General features: G+C 43.0%; 1 protein-coding gene across 8 annotated transcripts in view; it reads right to left on the minus strand.

Annotated features, from left to right (window-relative positions):
- The window catches only part of THRB (thyroid hormone receptor beta), a 606374-nt gene that overhangs the window by 352013 nt on the left and 241103 nt on the right, over positions 1 to 13258 (minus strand). For 2 of the 8 annotated variants that reach the window (XM_073630244.1, XM_073630245.1), the window contains exon 1: positions 8577 to 8722. The exons of 5 other annotated variants lie outside the window; for them this stretch is intronic. The gene's annotated coding sequence lies outside the window, so the exon portion shown is untranslated. Of the gene's footprint in view, positions 1 to 8576; positions 8723 to 13258 lie in introns of those variants that run through there. One more of the 8 variants, XM_073630248.1, reaches the window with a different exon arrangement.

Here is a 13258-nt window from a genome sequence, read left to right on the forward strand (position 1 = left end):
ATTTTTGGATGCATAGAATGCAAAAATATATTATTCTTGATATCACTAGAAAAAAAGGCCTTTGAAAATTAGTTTGCAATAACTCCATCAGTATCACCAGCAAAGCAGCTTCATTATTATCCCATTAAAGAAGAAGATAATGTGCTCTGCATTTCGAGATTTCATAATTTTCCATGTCACGAATGTTAATTCTCCATTACGAACATTAGTTTACAAGACCGACCGCTTCTGGCTCGTCCTTGCTTCTGTAGCGGTCACTACCTAAAGGTAGGTGATCTAGAAGTGTTTTAGTGACAGAATCCAGTTTCAGGCAAATGTTTGTTTTGATCTGGGCGTGGGAGTGTTAGTATAGTGGGGGATATGACCACCTGCACTCTGGCTCAGAGAGCCTCTCCTGCTTTCAGTGGAATTGTTCTGGAAGGGAAGGTTGGACTTGAGACCTGAGTGGCAGGCAGCTCATGTGGGGGGCTCTGACCAATCATTAATTTGCACTGGCAGGGGGCAGGCCTCCTATATAAGTTGGGGTCACATGCTTCGGGGGTTCTCTTGTGAAGCACAAGAAAGACAGCATGGCGTGCTGAAGGGCCATACCGGACATCCCCATGCGGGGGATGTGCCGTGTGCGAGGAGGGGGGATGGAGGAGCTGCAGGGGAAGGAGCTAAAGTGAAGGATCTTCATCCCTGTGGAGTGCATCAGGTTTCTGTGGTCGGGGAACACAGCGCTTGATTGTAAAGAGGATCAAGTGGAGGAAGTAGAAGTAAGGCAGCGAAAGTGAACCAGCTTATCGGATTCCTGTGACTGAGGAACACGGGACTTTGATATAAAGAGAAGGTCAGTGTAATGTTCAAAGAAGTAGAAACGCTGAAGAGGGTAGCGTAACAAACTGTGTGACTGTGGAACATAGTATGGACAAAAATGGACGGGCTGGAGCAATAGTCAGTCGTTCATTATGTGTGTCAAAGTTCATATTTTCATAACTTCCAAAGAGTGAAGGGTGTTAGTATGTGGGTCATGAAGAAGGTGGTGCAGCCCTTCAACCTTAGAGGATTAATACCCCAAAGGAAGCATATCAAGTTGGGCAGAGGAACTATTCAGAGTAGTAAATCTTCAGCCAGATTGACTGCAGTGAGGATCAATACAAGGGGATTATTCAGAGTGATTCGCCTTGGTAACTGGAAGTAATAATCTGCAGTAAGAATCAATACAAGAGAATTATTCAGAGTGATTCGTCTTGTTAACTGGAAGTAATAATCTGCAGCGATCATCAAGGTCATGGGTGATGATCAATCCTTTTGAATTTTATGGGCATCTCATACATCCGTAATACCTCTCAAAAGTTTCATCCCATCAATAAAAGCAAAGAAAGAGAAGAAATTGACTGTTTTGTGTCTAAGGACTAAAAAGGGGATGGGGCAGGGTGAATGGCCGATTGAACAACTAATTCAGCAGATCCTTTGGGGGTAGTGCGCTACACTTCTAAGCATGCGTGTTTGTACTTTGCACTTTTGTCCGACGGACTTGTGTACACATGCTCGGAAAATCCAACAACAGACATTTGTCCGCGGAAAATTTTAAAACCTGCTATCCAACATTTGTCCGCGGAAAATCCGACAACAATTGTCCGATGGAGCATACACATGGTCCGATTTTCCCCCAACATTCTGTCATAACACATTTCCCATTGCAAAATCCGATTGTGTGTACGAGGCTTTAGGTATACTTTAAGTAACTGGCTGGCATCATGATGGTGGCGGACCCTTGCTACCTTTTTTTCCTCTTCCTTTAGACACATAGATATAATGATGGACATACAGTACAGGCAGGTAAAATACTTGGCCCTCTTGCTGTAAAAAAAAGGTGTGTATAAACTCATGTACCTGGTATGCATGAATGCTGTTTCTGGAAAAGTAAATTCACAATAAAGTGACAGTAAAGTGCTTTCATTTATATTTAAAGAAAAAGTTGAAAGTTGAAAAAACATCAGATTATTGGCATCCAGTAAAGGGGATCAAAACTGCAGACGGGGGATTTTAAGACATTTAGTCATCTCTATTAAATTTAATGATTTAGAAAAAAATATAGATGGTGTTTGTGAATTAGTTGCATTTGCAAAAATAAAACAAAAACTTTTACCTCTTTCCCTATAAATTTCAGTTATACACCCTTAGGCCCCTTTTACACCGGGCAGATCTGCTCAGTGGACTCCGCCAGCTCAGCGGGAGATCGCTCCATTGATCCCCGCTGAGCCGGCGGATGACAGGTCCCTCTCCTGCTCATTGTGCAGGGACAGACCTGTCAGAGCCCCGCTGTTCTCTAGGTGAAGATCAGGTTAAAACGGATCTGCCTGTCCGTTTTCATCCGATCCCATCCAATCCGCCGGACGGATGGCGAACGTATCGCCACACGTCTGTTTTCAGCAGATCTTATCGGATCGGATGGCAGGCAGGGGTCAGCAGACACATCTCCGCTGAAATCCACCTGCCCATAAAAGTCAATGAGTAGCCTGCTCGGATCCACCTGAAAAACGGACAGGCGGATCCGAGCGGGCTTATCGTGTGAAAGGGACCTTACTCTGACACTCAAATGACCTCTGTCAGTAAGACAACAACCTTATATCTAATTTGAACAATTTACTACGCTTAAAGCATACTGTGGGAGAACCTTTTTTCCTTGTATTGGATTGAGTAGTGAAATGCTGTCCGTATCACTGATAAGGGGGAGATCACCCCCTCAGTTTGTCTCTGTGACCGCTGTCCTTGGTCAGTAATGAGAAACACAAAATTTTACGGTGATAACTATCTAACAAGGTATTTCCCCAAACGTTGGAAGATTTCTACTTACTTCTAGCTGTTTCACCTGACAGACAGGGGTGCTAGTCATTTCCTATTCCAGCCTTTTTCAACCAGTTTGCCGTGGAACCCTGGGGTGCCCCTTGGACACCTCAGGGATGCCTCAGCAAAATGCCTAAAAATTGTCAAAAAATTGCTGAAAAAATTGTCAACAAGCCAGCAAGTGGATCAAGCCTGCATTTCCATTACAAAAGGCCACAGGTTTCTATTGTGCAGCAATACAACCTTGGGCACAGCGTGGGCAAGTTTCTGGCGTTCTAAAAACAGAGGATGCCATCAGTTGATATTGAGGACTTCTGGCACCTGCAAAACATCCGTGTTTGCCTCTTCCCTGCCCCACTCTGTTAGCACTGAGATCACGTTAGTTGAGTGAGGGACAGAAAATGAGAGGGAAGAGAAACACTGGCATACTAGTCAGTACTAATATGCAAAGGTGTATTTACTTTGTAAGAATAAATCACCTCTAATGTTGGGTGTCCTACAAGTGTATATGCTGCTGCGATGTGTAAAACTATTAGTTTAGTTTTCACATTCTTGAATAGGGTGCAGGTTTTTAAAGGGTACCTTGACTGAAACGAGGTTAAGGAAACCCTGCCCTATTCTCTCCAAAGCAGTGGCAAATGGACCATTTGCAGCTTTGATGAAAGCATTACAGACCTGAGTAAGAACAGCCCCAGTGGATGTGGCCACAAATATAGCAGACAATTGCACTGAGCTACACTAAAGCCTCGTACACATGGTACGATTGTTGGCCAACTGAGCGTCTGATTTTTTTCAAAAGGGTGTGTGCCAGGATCTTGTCTTGCATACTAACAGTACACAATTGTCATGCAACAAACATGAACGTAGTGACGTACAAGGAATTTCAGCTCTTGAGCGCCACCCTTTGGGCCCCTACTGCTAATTTCTTGTTTGGTGAGCATTGATTCCGAGTATGTTTGTACTTTCGACTTTTGTGTGATGGATTTGTGTACTGATCATACGAAAATCTGACGTCAAACCGCTGTCTGCTGAAAATTTACTAGCCTGCCATCCAACATTTGTTGGCTGAAAGTTGAACAACAATTGTCAAAAGGAGCATACAAACGGCAAGATTTTAGGACAACAGTCTGTCAACAATCATACCGTGTGTACGAGGCTTAAGGCCAGCCATACATGGTCAAACTTCTAAAGAATTTTCTTTTGAAAATCAGAAATTTTGTGCGTTTTGTGATCTGAAGGTGCCACCATTGATTTCAAAATTCAACCAACCAAACCTTCAATTTCACCTCCTGTTGCTACAGAAAAAAAAAATTGTGGCTGGGAATCTTCTTTTCTTTCTGGGAATTTTCTTTTCATGCACATGCGCATTTCTTTTTCGAGTACATTTCTCGCACGATTCTCCCATCATTGATTAGAAAATCGTTCGGTTTTCAAAAAATGTCCAAAAGATTTGATGACCGCACGAAAATTGTCTGTTGCTGCAGGCCAGTAGTGCGAAATCTGAACGAAAATTCTTAAATAAGATTTCCGACCCATGTATGGCCTCCCTAATGCATTTAGAAAAACTGGTAATAAACCCAATTCCCAAGTAATGTATGGCAGCTTACCAATCCTTAGATGTCGTGGCTGCAATAGTTTTCTTTTTTTAGGCCTTTCTCCTTCTGTAATTACCTGGTGATCTGGCCAGTAACACATCTCGTGTATTAGGCTCCTTTCAGACGGGGCGGACTCTGTCAAGCGGATCCACCTGCTCAGTAGGTTATCTCTCTGCTGATCCCTGCTGAGCAGGCGGATGACAGGTCAGTGTCCCCTATGCTATGCAGAGCGGACAAGGACACAACCCACTGTTCTCTATGGAGCAGATAGATGGAAATTGACCTCCTCTCTGTTCTTACCCCACTTTCATCCGTTCCACCATTTGTAGCAGACATCATTGGATCAGATGCCTCGGACACATGTCCACTGACATCTGCTGCTCCATCAAGAGCTATGGATGATCTGATCAGATCCGCCGAAAAGCTGAGAGGCGGACCCGATTGGTCCTTCAGTGTGAAAGGGTCCTTAGAGTGCCCCCACTCTGGATGAAGGAGCACAGGGGCACCTTTGGACTGCAACAATGTCATTCTGTGGGGAGGGGAGTGTGAGATGAACTAGCAGATTTAGATACAGTACACTACCAAATTGAAGCCAAACTCCAGCTAACACTGATGTTACACAAGCAGCTACAGCAACATTTTTTTCCTGTGAGAAAAAAGTTTTACATAAATAAATAAAAGTTGATCATTGTATGCACCCCTGTCCGTAGTAAATGGTTTGTCTTAAACTGGAATTGCTACATTTGCAGGAAAGCTTGTTCTATTGAAAAATAATAGACTCACAGGCAGATCACCAGGTGAAAATAAAGGAAAGAAAGCCTATAAAAGAAAACAAATGCAGCCACCGCATCTAAGAATTGGTAAGCTGAAATAAAATAAACATTTGCTATTGGGTTTAATGACACTTTCGGTGCTTTTCATTATAGTTGTATGAAATGACTGACTGTGTGGCTGTGAAAAATCGTTGGCAAGTGCATAATGGGGGACATACAGGAAATCAAGGGCCAGGCACAGAAACACTGACTGTGAAAGTAATGAAAGCTCAACTGCAGCCAAAAGTTTTATTTTTAGATAAAGTCAGTGGGGTTAAATTAGAATCTGGCCTTTATCTCTACACTTGACTCCACTGGTGGGATGTCCTGGAAAAAGTCCAAGACAAGAAACAAAACGAAAGGGTGTCACTGGGACAGGAAGCCACAAACAACAATAAAAACCTGGCTAAGGATATAGCCTCCCTTATTCTACTAAAAAGTATTTTTTATTTCTGCCAGCATGGAAGCCCACCTCCTGTCCCTTTGAAACCCATTGATCAGGGAGAAGGAAAAAAAGAGGCTGCAATAAAACTCACAGAGGTTCTGACCCTTCCCTACTCAGTCTGAAATGGAGTTTAGGGAGCCAGGGGAACTATTGATCATCCATCTCCACTTTTGAGATCCTAATATGACTTGAAACCTTAAAGTATAACTAAAGGCAGAACATTATTTTTATTTTTTTTGGATAGAGTGGAGAGGGATTAGGACCCCTGTCAGGTTTTTGTTGCAGTCTGTGTGCCCGTTAAGGAAATTCACCATCTCTATTTGTCCGGTTTACCATTATCATTGAAAGTGAAACTAAAAGAAATGACCCAAATTTTGAGTTGTCCCCAGAAAAGTAAAAGCGGGGAAATCTTCCAATGGGGACACTAGTTCTGGTGACCCCGGGGTCCCCAATGGATTCCCTTAATTTGCAGGGATTTCCTCTCACTTCCTGTTTGGCTATTTGACAGGATATGAAGGGAAATCTCCACAATAGGACATAGATGGCGAAAAAAAATCTGACAGGGGTTATAACCCTCCCTTACTCTATCAAAAAAAAACATTTTGCCTATAGTTCTACTTTAAATAAACATATTTTGAAGTGACTCTGCGTATGATTAATATTACTAGGATGCTGACAAACGAATGCTTGCTATTATTGTATAAAAGTGTATACACCTCTATAGAGTTACTTATCTGATAGCTCTCCAGTGCTTGACTATTGAAGCAATATAAAAGATTTGCTTCTCTGCACTATAAGATTCATGACATTGTGGGGTTGATTTGCTAAAGGCAAACAAAATATACACCATGCATGTGCAGTTGAACTCTGCACGTGCAGTTGAACTCTGCACGTGCAGTTGAACTCTGCACGTGCAGTTGAACTCTGCACGTGCAGTTGCTCCAGGACTTAGTGAATAGGGTAAAGCGTCACCTTGTAAAGAATACCCAATCACATGCAAGCAAAAGGAAAAAATGAATTTTTGCTTGCACATGATTGGATGATGGTAGTATGCAGCACTTTCTCTTATCTACTAAGCTCCGTAGAAACTGCACTTACAGAATGCAATTGTACTTGTAATGTGCACAGTCTGTTTGCCTTTAGTTAATCAACCCATATGTGACAAGTGTGCATTTTTCCTCATTTTGACTTGCAAAATTGACAAAATTTAATAAAAATGTACCCTTAAAAAAAAAATAAATAAAAATAAATAAATAAAAAAATAAGTAAAAGGACCAGGGATGCTATAATAATGTTGCTATGGAGCCTTTGCTCATGTTAGTGCAATATGAAGGAAAAAGGCAGGCTATACTGAGTGTGGGCCAGAAATAGGCTCTTTTCCTCTGTGGAGGAGACCAATCTTACTAGCATAGTTATGCATCTGAAATATCTGGTCCATGTCCCTCTAATACTTGCTTTACTATAAAACAGCTCGAGGTTTTCAGGACATATTTCCTGTAATCCAGATATGTAAGCGCTTGCCGACCAGCCGCCGCAGTTGTACTTAGTCAGGTTGGCTCGGCTGCGAGAATCGCCGTCATTGTACGTCGGGCGCGTACAGTCAGCCCAGCCCAGCTCGTCCAGTTAGCCCAGCCCCCATACAGTTAGAAACACCTCCTAGGTAACACATTTAACCCCTTGATCACCACTAGTGTTAACCCCTTCCCTGCCAGTGTCATTTATACAGTAATCAGTGCATTTTTTTAGCACTGGTCGCTGAATAAATGTCACTGGTCCCAAAAAAGTGTCAAAAGTGTCCAATCTGTCCACTGCAATGTCGCAGTCCCACTAAAAATCACAGATCACCGCCATTACTAGTAAAAAAAATAATAATAAAAATGCCATAAATCTATCCCCTATTTTGTAGATGCGATTACGTTCACGCAAACCAATCAATATATGCTAATTGGGATTTTTTTTACCAAAAATATGTAGCAGAATACATATTGGCCTAAACTGAGGAAGAAATTTGTTTTTTTTACTTTTTTTTTTTGTTTTGTTTTTTATAGCGCAAAAAAATAACAAAAAACGCAGAGGTGATAAAATACCACCAAAAGAAAGCTCTATTTGTAGGAAAAAAAGGTTGTCAATTTCGTTTGGGTACAACGTCACATGACCAGGCAATTGTCAGTTGAAGAGACTCAGTGCTGTATCGCAAAAAAATGGCCTGGTCAGGAAGTGGGTAAATCCTTCCGGGGCTGAAGTGGTTAACATTCTTCTGTGTTTTGAATATTATTCATGGCGCACATTTTTGACATCACCTTTCTTCTGTGCTTGTCATCGATTTTCAGGGCTAACTTCAGATCCTGCCCTTGTCAGACGAACCATACTAGAGAACTTCTTTGCCATCCTACGCGTTCTTTTATTACAGTATTAGTTGAGATGCTGGATTTATTCCACGTTATTCTCAAACGCCGCTGTGTCATTTCTTCGTGGCTTTTATGTGATCTGTGTGGGTAGGACTTCCTCATAATTCTAATCTTATTAAACACATGTAGTAAATTGCCTTAAAGATCATCAGTGGAAGCATTGTGAAGCCTAACACAACATATTCACAAACAATTTTTCCTCCGTCTTTCCCTTCTTACTCTATGAGCAGCTGGAGTCACTCAGACTCCTGCTACCAGTCCAAGTCCTTCCCTACCACTCTCATTCCAGCACGCCATCATACACACTTTCAGCTGGGCTCATAAACTGCCTGTAATTAAGTTATATAACTACGTAACACATATAGCGACACTGATTTCAGTTCGGCGCTGCTCCCAAATGACTATTTCTATAGCACAAGCACACTTACTGAAGTCGTAAAAAATACAAATTAAAATATGTAGACGGAATTCTCCTTGCACGTACCTGTCTAGTGCTCTGTCAGCGCTCTTATGCACATTTGGCACCCGTCCTTGTAGCTCAGTATCAGCCCAGTAGTATAAGAGAGTTTTTCTCCAGGCTCTGCCCAGTTCTCTCTGCCTTACATTCAGCAATAATCAGGTCTCACTGTAGCCTATACTTATACTGCAATTACTTAACTTTTACAGTGAACTTTTTTTTTTAAAGAAACAGTTTCTGTTGATGGAACCAGATTCGTGCTAAGAGAACACAAAATGTACATAACTCACAGTGGCAACCCGTCCATTAGGGGCGCCCGGGGCGCTACCCCCTATCTCCTCTCCACCCTCTATACGCAGTGGATAGATTCATGCGCAGCATGAATCTATCCACAGCCGCCGCTGCCGCCCCCTATTCATGTGCCTGGCCCCTTTTGGGGCACTGGGCACATGAATTACAGCGGCCAGGTTTTTTTTTCTAAGCACCCGATTAGAGCCATAGACTCTAATAGGCTTCAAAATCGGGTGGGCAGAGGATGCACTCTGATCCCACCCAGGTGTGTTGCAACAGCGAATTAATATTATCTGTTGCAACGCTGATCCTCCTCCCGGTCAATCGGGAAGCAGGTATGAAACCCGTTTCCTGATTGGCCAAAACGTCCTATGGGATGCTTAGTGCCAGGAGGTGCAGAGAGGAGATGCACCGTGGATAGGACTCCAGGAGAGCACACCAGAGCTGGCCATGCTGGAAGATGGCCACAGCAGCTCCGACCGCTGCTCTCACTGCCCGCATCCATGGTAAGGACAGCGGGTGGTGGTGGGGTGTTAGTGCCACGCCGCACGCGGGGGGGGTATCTGGCAGTTGTGCTAGTGCCGCTCCCCCCCCCCAAAAAAAACCCCTCACCAACTGCCACTGCATACTCACCCTTAACTTTAAATCAGACAGTATTATTTATGAGTGCAGCATATATTTAGTAAGCAGGCCTAGGTTTGTGGAGCTGCCGCATGGGCCGAGGCCTTGGGAGGAAACATGCTAGGGAGGGGGGTTGTACTGCCTCTTGTTTCATAACTCTATCCAGAGTTGCTAACTGTCAGTAAATTTACTGACAGTTTGTAAAAATAAGTGATTTTTTTGTGTGTACATATCAGAGGCTGATAATTTGTCATACTGTGTTGACTTTTTAAGAGTAAACCAGGCAAATTATTTGTCATGGGTATTGTCAGTGTTTCCATATTGTGTTTATACTATTTAAATATCAGTTGTCTTAGTTTTTATTAGGAGTTTTGTATTTTTTTCAGGTTGAAAATTTAACATGTTTGGTTAGTAAAAAATACTGTGGAAGGTTCATCATAATATTAACAGTCAGTCAGTAAGGTTGAATAAAGACACCAGTCCGACCTGAGTGAGTGTCTACAATTGTCCCTATCCCTGTACATTGTGTCTCATTAAGATGCTCATCTATTATATCATTATTTATTTAAGGTACCCATCTAGTGCCGTTAATTTACACAGCGCTCCACACATACATTGCACACTCACATTGGTCCCTACCCTCAAGGAGCTTACAATCCAAGGTCCCCAACTCACATTCATATACTAGGGCCAATTTTGAACAGAAGCCAATTACCTACCAGCATGTCTTTGGAGTGTGGGAGGAAACTGGAGAAAACCCACGCAGGCACAGGGAGAACATGCAAACTCCAGGCAGGTAGTGTAATGGTTGGGATTCAAACCTGTGACCCTTTTTACTGCTAGGCAAGAATGCTACCCATTACACCACTGTTCCACCACAGTGGTTGGCAAAACCGATTCTACTGCATTTATTGCAATAGGAAATTGACCACGTAGCCACCCTGGTGGTATGAATATGTCAGATTTTTGCGTCTCAAAGCGGTACATTGTTTTGCATCGAAGTTTAGTTTTATATTGTAGGCCTGTAATTCTTAGTAATAACACACATAAATCTGTCCAAACAAGAGTCTAGTAGACATCATGGGTATGATGAAGTTTGAAGCACGAATTCATAAATTATAATATAATAGATAACTATAAATAATTATAAAAAATAATAATATAGTATAATAATAATAAAATTACCCCAAAATTTCCCCACAATTCACTATTCTGCAAGTGTTTTGTGTACTTTTTGAATTTGCCGCCAGGCTCCGCCCGTGCATCACGATGCTCACGGGGAACGAAGCCCGGCACACAGAGCATCAAGCAGAAGACACAGTCCACAGACACAGAGGGGGGACATCGCAGGATCCTGGTGACAAGGTAAGTAATTTGGACCAGGATTCTGCAATGCAATCCCGAGTGTGGTTCGGGGTTACCGCTAATAGTACTCAAATTTAACCCCGAGCCACACTCGGGAAAACTGCCGGGGAGGTTAATTAAAGTTTGTGTCATTTATATCAGGTGTGAAGACCTTTCTGGTCAAATGGTCTAAGGTAAGAAAAGTACAGTTCAAGAGGCATGAGAGGTTGCTTTGCCTCTAGCAAGCTTTCGAGTATTCACAGAATGCACACTGTATTCTGGGTCCTTGAGAAACAGGTTGATTTACTTAAACTGGAGAGTTCAAAATCGGGTGCAGCTCCGCATAGAAACCAATCAACTTCCAGGTTTTATTGTCAAAGCTTAATTGAAAAAGCTGAAGTTATAAGCCGATTGGCTACCGTGCACAGCTGCACCAGATTTTGCACTTTTCAGTTTTAGTAATTCAACCGCACAAAGATTAAAACTGGATCACTGAGCTTTCTGCGTACATAGACAATTTCAAAGAGGATCATGGCTCTTCCCGCTAGCCATGAAACAGCTCTTACACAGTCTTTGCCAAGACAACAGACTTGCAGGTCTCCTTGACCGAAGTGATGGCCTGTATAATGCATGTGAATAGCTTCTAACTATACAAGGGAGTGTCCTTCCAGCACTTAATTTGCTCTTTCCAGGAAATATACTCTCTATAATTTATCTTCTCTGTTTTCCCTTTCTCACGTCAGGAATTGATAAACAGGAGCTCTACAATGTCCTCATAAAGTGAACACTATAAGGTGACATCCTGGAAAATGCAGGTACATTTGTTTTGTGTGAATGAGGCAAAATCAAATGCTCTCAGGCTTTAGTCTCTGCAGTTTTAATGTTATTCTTTAAAGAGTGAATGAATGGGGAAAATACTGCATTATGGTCACTAGAGGGCGGTGAGTATAACAGGAAATAAGTTTGCTCCTCAGCTCTATCCAGTGGTCATAATACGGTATTTTTGCCATTCACACTTTTTTTTCAATGAATAACATTCAACCTGCAGAGAATATATCATGAGAATATTCAGTTATGCCCCATTCATACAGAAAAATAGAAGATGCAGTTTCACAGGACAGATAATTATATACATTTTTTCACAGGACAAAGCTTATATAAATACACTCCTATGCCTCTGCCCCCATGGTTAACTACCCACAGGCAGCCTCTTCACATAAGCAATCCCTTAATAATAAAGCATCATGAAGCCCTCTAATTGGAGAGTCCTGAGGTGTTGTCTATGTATTCAACCAACAGAAAGATGCGAAAGTGTAGTAGATAAAGAGGCATCAGTTAGAGTGTGATCACTTTGATTTAAATGCAGAAGGAATAAAACTATATTAGCCATTTAACCACTTGCCAACCGCCTCACGACGATATACGTTGGCAGAATGGCATGGGCAGGCAGAATCCGATCGGACCCCCCCCCCCCGGTGCCCGAGGCGGTCGGCGTTTGTCCCCCGGAGATCGGAGGTGAGGGGGAGGCCATCCATTCGTGGCCCCCCCTCGCGATCGCTCCCAGGGATCTTTCCTCTGCTGCTGTATGCTAAACAGCAGCAGAGGAAATGATGTCATCTCTCCTCGGCTCTGTATTTTCCGTTCCGGCGCCGAGGAGAGAAGACTTCAATGTGAGTGCACAAACACTACACATACAGTAGAACATGCCAGGCACACAATACACCCCCCTTTACCCCCCGATCCCCCCCAATCACCCCTCCCCCCCGGTCACACTGACACCAAGCAGTTTTTTTTTTTCTGATTACTGCATTGGTGTCAGTTTGTGACAGTTAGTGTGGTAGGGCAGTTAGTGTCAGCCCCCTTTAGGTCTAGGATACCCCCCTAACCCCCCCCTAATAAAGTTTTAACCCCTTGATCACCCCCCGTCGCCAGTGTCACTAAGCGATCATTTTTCTGATCGCTGTATTAGTGTCATTGGTTTCGCTAGTTAGGGAGCTAAGTATATAGGTTTATAGGTTCGTTGTCAGCGTTTTACAGCATCAGGGACCCCCATATACTACCTAATAAAGGTTTTAACCCCTTGATTGCCCCCTAGTTAACCCTTTCACCAGTGATCACCGTATAACAGTTACGTGTGACGCTGGTTAGTTAGTTTATTTTTTATAGTGTCAGGGCACCCGCCGTTTTATTACCATATAAAGGTTTAGCCCCCTGATCGCCCGGCGGTGATATGCGTCGCCCCAGGCAGTGTCAGGTTAGCGCCAGTACTGCTAACACCCATGCACGCACCATACACCTCCCTTAGTGGTATAGTATCTGAACGGATCAATATCTGATCCAATCAGATCTATACTAGCATCCGCAGTAGTTTAGGGTTCCCAAAAACGCAGTGTTAGCGGGATCAGCCTGGATACCTGCTAGCACCTGCGTTTTGCCCCTCCGCCCGGCCCAGC

Source organism: Aquarana catesbeiana, linkage group LG05 (assembly GCF_042186555.1).
Source record: "Aquarana catesbeiana isolate 2022-GZ linkage group LG05, ASM4218655v1, whole genome shotgun sequence".
In the NCBI taxonomy this organism is placed as follows: domain Eukaryota; kingdom Metazoa; phylum Chordata; class Amphibia; order Anura; family Ranidae; genus Aquarana; species Aquarana catesbeiana.